This window comes from Akebia trifoliata, chromosome 4, assembly GCF_017979445.1.
Source record: "Akebia trifoliata isolate Shusen 1 chromosome 4, ASM1797944v1, whole genome shotgun sequence".
In the NCBI taxonomy this organism is placed as follows: domain Eukaryota; kingdom Viridiplantae; phylum Streptophyta; class Magnoliopsida; order Ranunculales; family Lardizabalaceae; genus Akebia; species Akebia trifoliata.
This window is the reverse complement of record NC_141378.1, coordinates 23,428,478-23,445,388: the sequence shown is the minus strand read 5'-3', so window position 1 is coordinate 23,445,388 and position 16,911 is coordinate 23,428,478.

Below are 16,911 nucleotides of genomic sequence, written 5' to 3'. Positions count from 1 at the left end.
TTGGTTGGAGTTGGACTTTATTCGAACACTTTAAATAAATTCTAGTGGTTGGTTTCGTGTAGGAATTCAACTATGATGAATTGTTCGCATTTGACTGAGATCCGATATAACTCTTTTATTACCAGGAAAATATTGTTATACTTAATAAAATTTGACCGACTCAAAAGGATTTTATATATTTTGATAAAATAATTAATTTTTGATAATTTAAATATTTATTATCTTAAATAAATATGATTTTTTAATTAAATATATTCTAATATGAGTATATCTATATCCGAATTTTTTATTTGGATCTGAATCTGAATCCAACTCGGATCTTATTAGCTAAAATCATATCGAAATCAAATTGATTACACAAAATCCATATTTGAAGCCACTCGACAGAATTACTTGATTTGGGTTGAATAATTTTGGACTGATCAACATTTCTTTTCTATTTGCTATATTATTAAATTTTACTATTACAATTTATTTATTTTTTAAGAATTCATGTTATATTAAAATAGTAGATAAAATATATTTTGAAAAGTAAAAAATAATAATTTTCAAAGCAAAATATCATGTGGATCTAAGTGGATATAGGATGGATCCGTATTTGACCTAGATCTGACTCGGATTAAAGGACATCAATCCATATCCGACCCATATTTTTATTTGGATCTACTTCGAAGGGTCCAAATCCACTAAATTTATATTCGAATCAATTGAATATCGGATAAAATCCAACCCATTTTCTTTTTGCAGACTACACGTACCAACCACCTAACATGTGTTCAGTAGTTAAATATAGCCACTTTTATGTGGAGGGGTATATAGAGAATCAAAGGTATGACCTGGGGAGAAAATCTGACCTATTTTATGTCTTATTCTCATCACTTAATTTTATTAGAAAATTAAAATTATTTAAATAGAAATTTAGATTATAAATAATGTAAAGTGAGTTGAATGATTTATGTAATAGATGACTCAAGTAAGCCAACTCGATAGGTGGGAGTTACAACAACTCCTTTAAAAATGGGAGTTGAGGATCTTCTTGGAGTTTTCAACTCCATGAAATTGGTGAACCTAACAACCAATCAGAATTTTAAGGTACCATTTCCAAACATACCCAGCCTAATTGTAATAAATGTTTGTACAATAGATGGTTATACAAAATAAAATTGCAAGTGACTCGATAAAAATTTGAAATAGCACTACCCGAGGACGATTAGTGCAAGAAAACTATGGATGCGTTTTCTCAAGATATGACACTTAACACTCGAGGAAATTGATGGCTCTTTGCACATGTACTGCTACTTTGAGTGTTATTTCATGTCACCCTAGCAAGGTTTTATACAAAAAAGAAAAAAAAAAACCATTTTGACTTTAGATATTTAGACGATACTATTTTATAAATTCTAAAATAATTTTATTTAATTTTCACGAAAAGATAAAATAATAAATACATTAGAAAAAAAAAAAACCATATAAGATATAATAATTATCTTGCTTGTTGGTTAGTGTCGCTACTTCTATCTCCCAACAACAAAAGAAGAAAATAAATCTTAGTTTGTTCATTCTTGTTTTGTTTGTTTTCAGAAACTCTTTTAATATGAATGGCTTTGATGAATGTTTGGGTCAAACTCAGATTTTCTCTTCCCTGGCCGTTAGATTGATTCATGTGGCAAAGCAGCAATACCAATCACTCATGCACATATTAATTTAAATTTGCATCACAACTGCATCAATTAAAGCCAACCTTGTCATCTTTCGGTGTCCTTGAACTTATTGTACAAGATCTACATCTCCAGATCTCGAAGAACATATTTTCAATCTTAATCATAGATCCTTTTTGCCATGAAATTGAGGGTATATCTTCAAACCCACATGCTTATGAAAGATTGAGAGGTTTTTATCCTTAAAAAAGATGGTGTTTGTGACAAATCATCAACTTCGATTTTTGTTTTCTCACAGAATCCAGGATCCACGAATCAGATGTGCCCGTGTATTTAATGATGTACCAATTTACAAAATTACCCTCATTAGGCTTGATGTGGCACGCCCTAGAGAGTTTGTGAGCACTATGAGGAGAAATTATGTGGGCAAAAAATCACTCCTTTTCTTCTTAGTGGAGGTTTAGAAAAGTTGGTTATGCTTCAATGCTTCTCACAACACAATCTAGTAAGTAATTGGCGCCAATAAATTTTTGTTTGCTCTTAGTAATTCTTAAAGGTTAAGCTCATCTCATTGTTCCAAGTATAAATCAAGAAGCCCAATTATTTTTTTCCTTTATTCGTTTATCAATTTATTGTAGAACAACTATTTGTTTTAACACCAGATTAAAATTCGTAAACCGATAATGATCCAAGCAAGGTCCATTGGACTTGAGTGCCTCATCTTCTATACATATGGGTATGTCATCTATCATCCCTCAGGCGATCATCAAATACCCTCATCTTTAACTCTAGTTGTAACTAGAGCTAGTAATGATCCGAAATATACTTGATGTCCAAATTGATCTTATCCAAAAAATATGAAAATTCAGATTTTCGTATTGGATTCGGATGTACCCCAATACGATTTGAACATATTTCAATAATTTTTTAATTCTTAATTTCATATAAATATATATAGACAAAATATTATTAATATTTATTTTTTATTTTTTTATTATTTCCCTCTATATTTGTAGTAGGAAAGTAAATTTTCTAAAATTTTATGCGATTTTATATTTTTAAAATTTTTGAACATTTACAATTTGAAAATACGGCATGTGTTTGGATCGGTTTCGGATAAAGGATGAAACGAAATGGATCAAATTTGCTTCACAGATTCATTAATCCGTTTAGATTGGATTAGGTACACTTGAAAAAAAATTCGGATTGGTATTGGAGTGGCACTGATTCGGTAATTAGGGGCGGAGCTAGTAAGGAGCTGGTGGGGGCAATTGTCCCCATAGAACTTTGAGACACCCCTATACGTTCAACTAATTACATGCTCCATTTATCCCCACTCTCTCACCTCTCTCCTCATGTGCCCCTACACCCTCACCTCCCTCCAAATTTTGCCCCCACAGAACTTTGAGACACCTTTATATTTTCAACTAATTAAATGCCCCATTTGTCCCCATTCCCTCACCTCTCTCCCCATTTGCCCCACACCCTCACCTTCCTCTAATTTTTGGCCCCACAGAAGTTTGAGACACCCCTATATTTTCAACTAATTACACGTCCCATTTGTCCCCACTCCCTCACCTCTCAATTGTTTGTTGATGACATTGCCTTTTGATCGGGATTTCTCAAATATTAATTGAAAATGACATATTAATTAAAAATGACCTAAATGTCATTTTCTTCAACTTCTAATTAAAAATCTCTTAATTTCTCCCTAAATCATTCATCTTCACTCTACAACTAACCATAGTTTTACTCTCCAAAAAAAAAACTAACCATAGTTTGCCCCCACTATAGGAAAAGCTTGGCTCCGCCCCTGTCGGTACTAAATCGATCCGTTGCTAGACCTATGCTTTTGTCTCTACTACCAATCATCTTTAACCTTAGAATTCTATCTCCTTCCACCTTTCAAACTTTAAGAATAAGACCAGAGATTCGGACAAGTACAAAGTTAGATTTTTCGGAGTGTGATTTTGGAGACCTTTGGAGACCCCACGTTCTCATTGTGCATGTTTATTGAAAAAGCAAACCAACGTGATCTAATATTTTTGTAATTTTGAAATGCCTTTTAATACACACGGACCAATGAGAATGTTTCAACGGGTTTCAAGATCGAAGATGAGGGCATTTAAGTTATTTACATTAGTCTCTGATAAAAGACCTAGGTGAAAGGGTATCCCTAATATTGACCAAAACATTGAGGTGGCATATCTAAAACTTAATCACCCAATAATTTTCATCTCATCTGTTTGATGGCAACAACACGAATAGCTACAGGCTTTTGATTCAGTTGACAATGAAGATGGTGGACATAGAGGACCCCTTTGTACTCTTCCTTCTACAACCCTACAAAATACTTAAAAAAGCCTTTTGGTCTCCAACTTTAGCTAGATAGTGTTAAAGATATACCATATGGGTGTTTGGAGCTGGTTTGGGTGGGGAAACTCGACCCGGTTCTGTTCATCCTCTACTGCTGAAGAAGTCACTGATGGGATCGACGCAAACAGGCTTACTACCATTGTCACAGGTTCACTCTTCCTTCCATTGCTCATTATTCTATATATGTTTTCTCTCATTCTCATTCTCACATTCATTTTATTTGGAAGTTTAAAAACAGTACTGATCTCTAGTAAATCTATGTTTTTCTCATCTTTATCTCAACTAGTGTTTATTTTATTGAGAGCCTCAACCATGGTTTGGGCTTAGAAAAAGTCCAAAATTTAATATAATATATTATATTAACCAACAAAATATTCCAAATGATCGACCTGTTCATCATGTGAAAAATAGGGGGTCGAATTCTTTTAAACACTACGTGAAAAAATGGTTAAATTAGATGGACGGCTAAACTCGAGAGACCACGGAGTCGAAAATGTTTTGTTTGTATGTGTTTGTATTTGTACAAGAGAGAATCTTTGAAGAAAATGAAAAGGAGTTTTATGGATTTTAAGGGAGAAAGAAAGAAAGAGAGAGAGAAAATGATTGTGTGTGGTGTTTTTCAAGGAGGATTGATTTCAAATGATTGATAAAGAAATGATTTTTTTTTTCTTCTCACTTAAGATTTTGAAATCTCTCTCTTTTCTCTGTAATTCTTGAAGAAAAGTTCTTTTTATAATTTTTTTTTTCTAAAAGAAAATACAAGGAAATGATGAAGAGATAGAGATATTTAAGGTTCATTAATTAATATTTATTCTAATTTGATCTGTCTTGTGAGTCCTTTAATTTATATCTTTCTAAGTTTGATAATTTTCCATTAATCTGTGAGGAGATATTTAGGTAAGGGGGCACATCATCAATAGCATTTTTGTTAAATTAAATTCTGGAGGAGTATTTAGAAAATGCAACGTTATCTAAACAGACATAATACAACCTTCGAGGTTGGGTAGATCTCATCTTACATTTTTATGGGGTGACCCTACTATTGCCAATTTCTCAGGGGCTTTTACTGAAATTCCCTACAATCCAACCACAACAAATAATCATGATTGGTGATCTTTGCCCATTTGATTTGATTATTTCTCATTAGAATATCTATGGATAAGGTCAGAACTGAAATATGATATGTTCTGATAACTTTGGGTATGGATTTTTTGTTTTTGATTAGAAGGGTATCTGGGCCATTCCCTCCTCCCTGAATAAGGCTTGCGAAACATGATTTTAATCCTGCGGTCCGTGACCACTGATATTAGTAGTTGGTGGGAATCGAATTTGAGACCACAGGGGGAGCACACCCCTGCTTGATCCCGAAGTGCTACCACTTGGCCACCCATCTGGTGGTTAACTTTGGTATGGATTGATGATTTAGATTTTGAAAAGGGATCCAATGTACTATTTCCCAATCTGATAAGGATCCGGCCCGATAAATGTTCGAAATTACATAGATTATTTTATATATTTATTTAAAAAGATGAAGTTTATTTAGATGTTTTGGACATCAAATTGGGTTTGGTCCGATCCAGAGTTGATTCCATTGTTATCGGACTGGGATTGGACCTTAATATAATATTGAGATCCAATAATCTATTATAATTATCGAATCAGTTATGAAACCGATCCAATCCTCTTATCAAATTGGTACCAAATCAACCATGATCCATTGACAACCCTACCTAGACCTGAAGAGTCATTTCTTACATGACTTTTATTCTTCTCTTTAAATAGATACTCCTAGCAACGAAATACACATGCACGTGTCCTGCCTAGAAGAAGTACTTACAATAAATTATATAATTTTTTTAGTGAAAACGTTTATTTATGCATGGCAGGAGCAACACGTGGGCGTGGAGAAGAAACCGTTAGAGTCATGGCTTTAAGAGGGGCAAAAGTCATCATCCCTTGTAGAAATTTGGAGAGTAGTTTGAGGGCTAAAGAAAGAATTCTCAAAGAGAACCCCAGAGCTAAGCTTCAAGTGATGAAATTGGACCTCAGCTCCATCAGCTCTGTCACTTCTTTTGCTCAATCGTCCAATTCATCCAACCAACCCTTGAATATACTCATGTACGTAAACTCACTTAACTAATTGGTAAAAATTACTTTTTCTTTCTTTATGAGATTAACAGAAGTAAAAGGAAGAAGATGAATTAAAAATTGTATTATGAAAATTGTGTGTTACAAAAGGTTTACATTGATCTATATATAAACATCTAACCAGCTGTATAAACTGAATTAGTTAAAACTAACTTTCTTACAACTGTGACAACTAATCAAACCAACTTAACTAACTGTATAAACTGAATCAGTTAAAACTAATTTTCTAACCACTTTGACAACTAGTCAAAACTGATCAAACTAACTTAACCAACTCTATCTAGGAGCCCCCCTCAAGATGAAGGTTGAGAGAAAACATTTAAGACATTCATCTTGGAAAGTAAGAAGAGAAATGGAGCAACTCCAAGGGCTTTGGTGAACAAATCTGCCAGTTGGTTGTTAGATGATACATGCATTGTGCGAATGGAACCTTACAGTATCTTGTCACGAACAATGTGACAATCTATTTCTATATGTTTTGTGCGTTCGTGAAAAACTGGATTTGCAGCAATTGAAAGAGCTGCTTTGCTGTCACAAAACAGTAAGGCTAGTTGAGGATGATGAATTCGAAAATCCTTAAGAAGGGAGAAAATCCAAGTAATTTCACATGTTGTTGATGCCATGGAGCGATATTCTGCCTCAGTAGAGGACCTGGAGACAGTAGCTTGCTTTTTAGATTTCCAAGAAATTAAAGAATCTCCAAGAAACAAGCAAAAATCAGAAGTTGATCTTCGAGAATCAATACAGCCGGCCCAATCACTGTCACAAAAGGCCTTCAGCTGAAAACTAGAAGTAGCAGGGAAAAAAATTCCTTGTCCTGGAGCTGTTTTTAGATATCGAAGGACCCTGTGAGCTGCATCAAGATGTGGTTGTCTTGGACTTTCCATATATTGACTTAAAATTTGGACTGCAAATGAAATGTCAGGCCTTGTGATTGTCAAGTAAATCAACCTGCCAATTAATCTTCGATATACAGTGGGATCAGAAATAAGATCACCATCTTCACGAGAGAGTTTCAAATTGGAGTCCATTGGAGAAGAGGCAGGCTTGGCTGCTAATAAACCACAGTCTTGAAGAATTTCAAGAGTATATTTTCTTTGACAAAGAGAAATCCCCTGTGAATTGCGAGCAACTTCCAAACCAAGGAAGTATTTGACATGTCCTAAATCCTTAAGCTTGAATTTGGAATTTAGAAATGTAGTAAGAACATTGATAGCATTTAAACTATTACCAGCTATCAGAATGTCATCAACATACACAAGAAGCGCAATATAAGAATCTCCTTGTAATCGAGTAAACAGAGAGGAATTAGCCATGGACTGTTGAAATCCATGCTCTAAAAGGACATTTGAAAATTTAGAAAACCATTGCCTTGATGCTTGCTTTAAACCATATAATGATTTTGTGAGCTTGCATACACGACCTTTATGTTTGGAATCAAAACCTGGAGGTAGTTCCATGTATACTTCCTCAGGTAAATCTCCATGTAAGAAAGCATTATTCACATCTAGCTGTCGAATGTGCCATTTCTTAGAAGCAACTAGGGCCAACATAGTTCTCACAGTAGTGAGTTTAGCCACAGGAGAAAAGGTTTTAATGTAGTCAATTCCATCACATTGATTGTAACATTTAGCAACTAAACGAGCCTTATATCTTTCAATGGAACCATCTGAATTATGTTTAATCTTATAAACTGTAGACACCCCATTTTTGCATTCGCCTGATTAATCAACTCGTCGACCCGATCGCAAAGGTTCCCAATGATGGATGTCTATTCCAATGCTTTATTTTGTTACCAGATATGTTTCAGAAATCCGGATAAGGTATCTCGAACTGACAAAACTTAGAAACCACGCTACGCTAGGAAAATGCGACCCCAGAAACATAGAAATCATCATCTTGCAAACCAAAAAGAAGCTTCACGATAAAAATCACTAAAAATGATTAAATTACCAAAATACCCCTAACCTCAAAACAACCCTAGAGCCTACGTTACGCTTAGGAAAACTCTCTCGAACACATAAAATAACAAATCGGAACCAAATAAATCATTTCACCACCAATTTTAACAAGAATTTGACAAAATTACGAAAATGCCCCTCATAAAATTCACAATAATTTCACATAAAAATTTTCATAAATGACACAAACCAACATTCCCATTGAATTCCTTACGAAAAACCGATTCTAAAACATCCTAGAACATTAAAAACTGACTTGAAACGTGAAAAGTCCTCTCCGGGGGCAAAACGATAATTTCACAATTTTCATAATTAAAAAATTCGAAATTAATAAATAAAACATTAAATATTTAAAGTGAAACATTAATGAAATTAATTCAAAACTTTGAACCTCAAAAATCGATTAATTGGACTCTCAGGCAAAATTGTTGAGGGTTCGTGGGATATTTCTTTAAGGACCCCTCCATTTGGGGGTCCAAAGAATTAAAGATATTTTAGAGGGAGGTTCTCCAAAAATTAAAAGTAAATCAAGCAAGACTGAAGTCAAGGTATTAAAGTCAATCAAGTGAGACTGAAGTCAAAATTAAAGTCAATTAAGTAAGACTAAAGTCAAAACCCTAATCTAAACTAATCGAGTCAATCTCATAAGACTAAGGTCAAAACCCTAAATCAAAACCCTAATCAAGTCAATCTCATAAGACTAAGGTCAAAACCCTAAATCCAAACCCTAATCTAAAACTAATCAAGTCAATCTCATAAGACTAAAGTCAAAACCCTAAAACCCTAAAGACTAAGTCAAAACCCTAATTGAAACCCTAAAAGAAACCCTAATCAAACCCTAAATGCTTCTAAAAACTTTATAAATAGGAGCCTCCACACCCTATTTTCGGATCAAAGAAAAAACCCTAGAAAAAGTAGGTGAAGAAGCCCCCACAACCCCTCCAAAACCCTAATTTTGGAGCCCCAACTCCTTCCCTAACACCCCTACTCCTATTTTAGCCTAAAAAACATCCAAAAACCTCCCAAAAACATCCCAAAAATCCACCACAAATTCAAAGCATTCAGATCCAAGAAGGAGACACCTTGCCTCGGAGATCAGAAATCAGATCCGGAGACAAAACGAAGCAAGGAATACGGTGCAAGGAACTGTTTTTCAGATCTGAGGGAATAGTGCTTTTACAGATCGAAGGTAAGGTTTTTTTATTATTTTTTTAATCTAGGTTTTATCATTAGCAATGTAGATCTATTTGGGATAAGTAGAGACCGGCATTGGCCGGGCGGGGTTGGTGCCTAACACCTTCCAACCCCGTAACATGATCCCCGGATTCAGATTTCTATAGTAGATTAGTTCTTTTTATCCATTGTAGGGTCAATTTGGTTCCTAGACCACAATAACTAGGTGGCGACTCCCAAACCTCAAGGGTCAAAAGCGGATCCGCGCACCCCGCGGATCGAGGGCGCTTTCAGTGGCGACTCCACTGGGGACATTGAGGATCAGACTTGAAAAACCCCAAGTATGGGAGCATTGCCAACGACCTAGTTTTTTGTTTTAGTTTATTTTACTTAATTCTTAGTTAGTTTCTTTTTATTATTTGTTTATTTTTTTTTTTAGTACATCATTAATTATCTGATTCTACTCGGAGCACTTTGATTAAAATGTTAATCTTTATGATTTAATCAAAGGCCATTCAGAATGATCCTAAATAGTGTGATATTTCAAGATGGATGGTTGTATCACGGATGGGAGGATAATGATGATGGATAAATGAAGTTTTTTTATTTTATATTTCTTTTTAGATGCTTGTGTAGATATTTTTTAGAAAAAAAAAAAAAGATTTTCCTTTTATTGTGTGCAATCTGTCTTTCGACAATATTTTGAGGGAGGGTATGATATACCTTTCAACAATATTTGTTTTAAAGAAACAATAAATAATAAAATCTTTGGTGTTTGATCGGTTGACTGATTGTTTTTTAGACAAGTCGTGCTGTCCATTGACAGCAAGAAAGGAAAAAAAATGAATAAAAGTTTTTCTAACAGCAACAATGTGGTTGGTGTGCCGCAAATAAATTTCTTCTTAAAAAATTTTCACACCACCTTAACAGCAACAATGTGCTGGTGGGATCGGTGTGCCACAAATAAAATCAATTTCTTTATTTTTTTACACCATCTTCTTAAAAGGTTTTTTTTTTTTTTTTCTTCTACACTTGGTTTCATCGTTTTAACAGAGACCGATTCGGTCTCTATCTTCAATCGGTTGAAGTCGGCTCAGATCGACTTAAAACTTCACCAAAGCCGTCGATTTCAGTGTAGAACCGTTATCCATTCTTGAAGTCAATTCGAGTTGAAACAATTTTGCCGAGAGAAAATCGACTTTGTTTCTTTCTGTCGAAGAGAGATGCAAAGATTCATAATAAACTGGCATGATCTTGTTTGAAGAAGAGAGAAAGAGAGAGATCGGTGATCAGTGCAGCCTTTATTGGAGGATTGTACATATGATTATAAGAATGATTTGCTAAGCAAATTAATCCTTTACAAGACCCATTAATTGGAACCTCGAAGGCGAAGGCTTAAATGGTGAATTAACGAGATGAGTGACTACATCACAAGTCTTGTAATCTGCTATAACATAGCATTCAGATGTGAACAAGCTTTGAAGTATGAGACAAAGGTTTTTGATTTCGAGAAGATTGAATGAAGTCTGATCTGAAATCAGTAATGGGTGATTCGATTTGAATTTTTTTTCTCCTCAAATACTTTTTCCTCGATCTGAACTTTTTGAGTTTTTTGAACGATTATCGATGCTCGTGTTTGTTTTTAGGATCTAGATCTCATCTATTGTGTGGTTTTAAACTTCAAATATACCGTTGTGAAACCCGATCAGTCTAACAAAGATGCAATTCCAAGCAACGAAATTGAAAGTCTTGGAACACATCCGTGGTTTCCAAAAAGGAGAACCCGAATATTTCAAATTTTCATATCACAAGAATTGTTCGAAAAGAATTGGCTCATTCTTAATCTCGTTTTTCTCAATCTGATTTCAAATTAAGTGCTGCAATGTCAAAATAGGTTGGACGCCAATCAACATTTTAAATCGAAGTTTTTTTCGATGAGATTTTAATTTGAGTGCTGTAAGGACAGCACAAGTTGTTTGGACTTTTGGATCATTTCGGAGTGCTTCGATTTTTTCCTTGATGAATTCCGAGAGAAGATATGTTGATCATTGTTGATCTCAGCAATTTTTTTTCGTTGGGGAATTCGGATTACAATCGCTGGATTTTTTACTCAGTCTTTTAAAAAAAAAAAATTTTGGATGTATGTTATGACAGCAACATAAAACAAGAAAAATAAAAATCTGAAATGTGTGTTGTTAGCAATAATGTACACATAAAATTCTTGAAGTGCTGTATTGGCAACATGTGTGGGGTTGCAACATGACGATCTAAAATAGAGTGGTGTGTTGGTTGTGTGCTGGAAATTGAGATACATGGTGTGCTGGCAGCAAAGAAAAATTGTGTTACATAATGTTACTTTCATTTTCTTTGTTGTGCTGCCAGCAATGTATAAATTTCTTTTTATTGTGTAATGGTAGCAACATATTAAAAACATGCTAATTGGGGTTTGCGTGTGGTTGGCAGCAACATGAAAATCAAATTTTAAATTTTTTTTATGAGCTAATCTTACTAGCTTAGTAAGATTTCCTTCTTACTAAGAGTCATTGACTTCGCCACGTGGCATCCAAAAGTGATCCAATGCCACGTGCTTGTGGCGGATGAAATTCTAAAACTTTTTTTTTTTAAATTTCCAAAGTTAATTTTTATTTTGAATTTTGAATTAAAATTTGATTTTATAGCCACTCATTTTCAAAACATTGGATCAAAGTAAAAAAAAAAAAATGTGTGAATTTCACTTTTAGATCCGAGTTTTTTCCATTAAAGTCTAGAAAGCTATGGTATTGGATTACCGATGAAATGACCACGTTGGCCTAGTGATCCTTAGTAAATTTTGAAATCTCTTTGTGTTGGTCAAATTAAATTATTTTTCAATTTAAAAAAAAAAAAAAAAAAAAAAGGGATTTTTATTGTGATATGTCATTAATGTGCATGCCTAAATCTTGATCTTGATGCTTTCGATGATTGATATTCTTTTTAGTGCAATCCTGATTGATTGATCATCTGTATTCTCTTTTGCACTGCCTCGATCGATTACCTATCTGATATATCATGGCCTTGATTGATATATATTTTGATGTGCATGCCTTATTTTTGATCTTGATGATTGTGTTTTTTCTAATATCCATATTGTGATAGTGTGATCAGGCCCATGGGCCCATTGTGTTTAAAAAAAAAAAAAAAAAAAAAAAAAAAAAAAAAAAAAAAAAAAAGGCCCCGGGCACACCCTACCTTGCTTTGCACACACCACATGCACGTTTACTGTTTTGAGCACTTACACGTCCTATTTAGCCAACGTGGCACTAGTGCGTGGCCCGGTCTCTTCGGAGATGCGACGTCATTCATGAAACCCACAACTCCAGTCACGTACCTTAGGGTATATCAAACTGGGGCATCAATACCGTCTGATCAGGTGATTCTGAGAGACATATTGATGCACCCAGGCTGGAGTGACCTGAGCCTTTGACCTATTGTGAACCACACAGTCACATGTCCCGATTGCCAACGTAGTACTAGTACGTGGTCGGTCCCCTCGTGGGATGCCAAACCATTTATGAAAGCTACAACTCTTGACTCGTACCCGTGGGTATAAAAGTAATCTAAGTATATCAATTGCACTTCTTGGTCAAAACCGGTGCCTAAGCAGATCTTGCCCCGCTGTACCCTACTGTACGAGGGGGATAGACTACGTCTATTCTAGACGAGAGGTATTTAAGTGGGCCCTTGCTCAGCATTGTGCGCCACCTCTCAACTGGAGATCAAACGGGCTGTTTTTGGCTTCAGAGAAGTGAATTGAGGTTTTAGATTATCACCTATATGGTATATCAAACCAAGTCACCACGTATCGAAAGGTATATAGGTGTGCTTGGGCAAGGGTGGCCAGATAAAAATGCATTGCACGTAATAAGCCTAGAGTCTAGAAACCTTCCCCATAGGTCACGACTCGAACTTATCGTGGGTGTTCCCGGGTTGTTTATTGAATGAATGTCTGTTGTTGGATGAATGTATGTGAATGATGAGATCAGAGTGTATGATTGTCCTCAAGGAAAAAAATGTTGTTTTTGAAAATCAAAATGAGTGCACCGACCCAATAAAAAATCCATCTCTTGCAAATGACCCAGCCCAACTCGATCCAACAATCCTGATGGACTGGACCATTTAAATCGAAATAGAAATCAAATTTTCAAAGAAGAAAAATGGTTTACGAAGGGAAAGTATTTTCTAGAAAAAGTATTTTCCAAAATAAGTGTTTTCCAGAAAAAGTGTTATAATGTTTTCTAAGAAAAAAGTGTTCTCTAGAAAATGTTTTCCATAAGAACAAGATTTTCCAAGAGAAAATATTTCCAAATAAAAATTATTTTTCAGAGAAAAAATGTTTTTCAGAAGAAAATATTTTCCAAAAGAAAAGAAAATGAAGGAAAAATGATTTACAAAAGATATATATTTGCATGAAAAATTATTGAAATATGTTTGAAGTTGTTATTCAATGAAAACATTAGTTGTCAATATTTTTCAAGAGTGCAGTAAAATTATTTTTCTTCTGAATAATCATTGAATGGACGAATTTTTTAATGGATTGGTGCACAAAATTCAATAAAATCTCAGGGTTCATTTAAAATGTTATCAAGGGGGTGACACTGAAATTGGTTAAATTCACCTTCAAAGAGGTTTAAGGGTTATCATTGTGTCTAAGCTCAATCGTCCATCGTCTAGGTAGGGTTGTAAATCCGGTCAGTTAGAGTAAACGTCAATATCAAATCAACAGTCAGAAACGACCTCAACATCGTCCAGTTGTTCTTTAAAGATCATAGTGCTTCAATCCTACCGGTTATAAGCAATATCTCAGTCCTCAATCCTAATCAAACTCGTGTGAGTACTTATCTTGAGTTTTTATGAGTCATTTGGGTTAGCTCGAGTCCCTTTTTCCAGCAAGGTCATGTTTTCCTTAGAATGAGTCTACTCTTTCCTATTGAGTCAAGTTAGTTCATCGAGTCTATAGAGGTGTCTGTTGCCCTATCTGAAATTGATCGGATAAAAGAAATTTTTGAATACCTCAAGCGCATTAACGAATTAACTAATAATTTGATAGATTTCATTTCTGAACAAGAAGATAAGAGTCGGGCTCAACCTTTAATCGAGAAAGGAAAGGTCTTTGACCTCGAAACAAAATATAATTCCTAAAGAGATTCAAATAGAAACCATCTTATCCCTAAAGGAACACGAGGGGATAATGAATTTACTCAGAAATTTCAAAGACTTGTTCACGTGGGCCTATGATGATATGTTAAGTGCAAGTTTGGGTGTTGTCTAACACGGATTATATATTGACTCGTCTATATCGATGGAATCAAAGAAGATGTTATAAAATGTATCAGCACTATCCTTACTACATCTTGAGTTGCAAATCACATATTATCAGTCGATATGAGGATACCTTTTGAATTGATCTCTGATAATGGGTCGTACTTCAAAGCAGAAGTCATTATTCTGTGTACAAAGTTCAAAATCCGGCATCGCAGATCATCACTCTACCGTCCTCAGATTAATGGAGCAGTTGAAGCAACTCGTAAGAGTTTCAAGATAATTATCAAGAAAATGTGTGAATCACACTGGGATTAGTTAGAAAAATTACCATTCACACTAGGGGCACATCATACTTCAATGCAGTCCTCTATTGAAGCTATTCCCTACTCTCCAGTATATGATATGGAAGTAGTTTTGCTAGTTAAATTGGAAATCCTATATTTCAAGGTCTTGATGGAAAGTCAGTTGTCAGAAGTAGACTGGGTTCGTCAGCAGTATGAAGAATTAAACTTGATCGAAGAAAACGAGTTAAAGCCCTGTACCATGTGCAAGCTTATCTAAGAAAAATCATTCGTGCATTTGACAAAAATGTCAAAGCTCATCATTTACAAGTCAAGGATTTAACTATCAAAATTGAACACTCCTCCTCGACTATAGGAGAAAGTCTGAACCCAATTGGAGAAATTCATTCATTAAGGAAATACTGTCTGGAAAAGTCGTCAGACTTCAAGATCATGATGGAAGTGAACTACCAGAGTCAACCAACCTTGACCAGATCAAATGGTACTACATTTAAGGAGGCCATCTTTGGCCGAATCAATTTTCCTGCTACCTAGTTCATTATCTCCTTTCTCAACCCTTTGCAGCCTTTTCAAAAAAAAAAAAAAATGAATGATGCCTTTTTTTCTTTCTCAGCCCGATCACCTAACCTAGGGGAGGGAAGATCCGAACTACGTTTTGGTCTGATCCCAAAAATTTGGGGTACGTAGGCAACCTGAGAAGTTACTTCAGGCCCGACCACACCAAAATAAAAAAATAGATTCCCCGATGAAGAAAAAATCTAAAAAGGAAAAAATTCAAAAGAATGGGAAAGAAAATTCAAGAAAAAGTTTAAATGAAATGCCACACAAGGGGCATTTGGGTTTTTGAGCCTCAAAATCCCTTTCATTTTATGCCTAGTCCCAAGCCTACCTATAAAAGTCCTCCTAAGTACCGTGTGAAAAGGTTAAGGAGGGTAGTAGAACATGATCAGACAGTAATTCTAGAAGGTCAGAGGAAAAGAAAAAGAAAAAGATAAAAAAAAATGATGAAGCCTGCTAAGTTGAAAACCCGAAAAGGGCAACTTAGGCAAAAATTAAGGCAAGCTCGCAAAGTTGAAAATCTGAAAGGACAACTTTGGCAACAATCAGAGCCAAGAAAAAAGAAAAAGCTCGCTAGATTGAAAACCTGAAAAGGCGATCTAGGCAAAAGTTAGAGCAAGCTCGATAGATTGAAAACCTGGAAAGGCGATCTAGGCAAAAGTTAGAGCAATAAAAAAAAAACAGAAGAAAATCCCAAGCTGAGAGCAGTTCGAGCTGAAACGTCAGAAATCTGAATAATCAAGTTCAATACTCAACTTAAACCAGGCATAGATTCAGAAGCCACAAGTATCTTGTCTACGATCGATCTGAAAATTCTTACTTCCCCAAGTGAACCAATGGAGAGAATGGTGAATTCTATGATGAGTCTCAAAAGGAAATATTTTGTTCTCTTGAGCTTGACTCAAAATCTTTAATAAAATTAAAAGTTGGATCTTTATTGCGCTTGTGGTAATCAAATATTTCAAACCTTCATACAAGGGGCATTTTTTTCTTTCTCCTCTAGATATGTAATTTCCTCCTTATACCAGGGGCATCTTCTTTATGATGTGTTCGATTATTTTCAATGCCATGTTTATTGTCAAACTAAGGATATTTTGTTTTTGAGCAATGTTAATCCTAAAATGAGAATTCCAAACTTAAGGTTACCCTCTTGATAGCAGTTTTTCAAAAAACTCTTGAGGTTCAAACTCAGATTTTAAATTTACAAAACTTTTTTAAAAACCTAGAGGTTCAAACAAATGCATTCTGAATCTCACATAGGAGATAGGACATCCATTCTGTCCCAAATTTATTCATTCCCAGATTCAACCACTCTTCTCCAGACTCATTTTCAATCGTTTCTCTCCCAGATTTATTTCTTTGTTCTCAGTTTTACTCAGTCAGTTTCCGCCAAGGGTTATCTTGGATTTTGCTCAGTTGCCGCCAAGGGTTCTC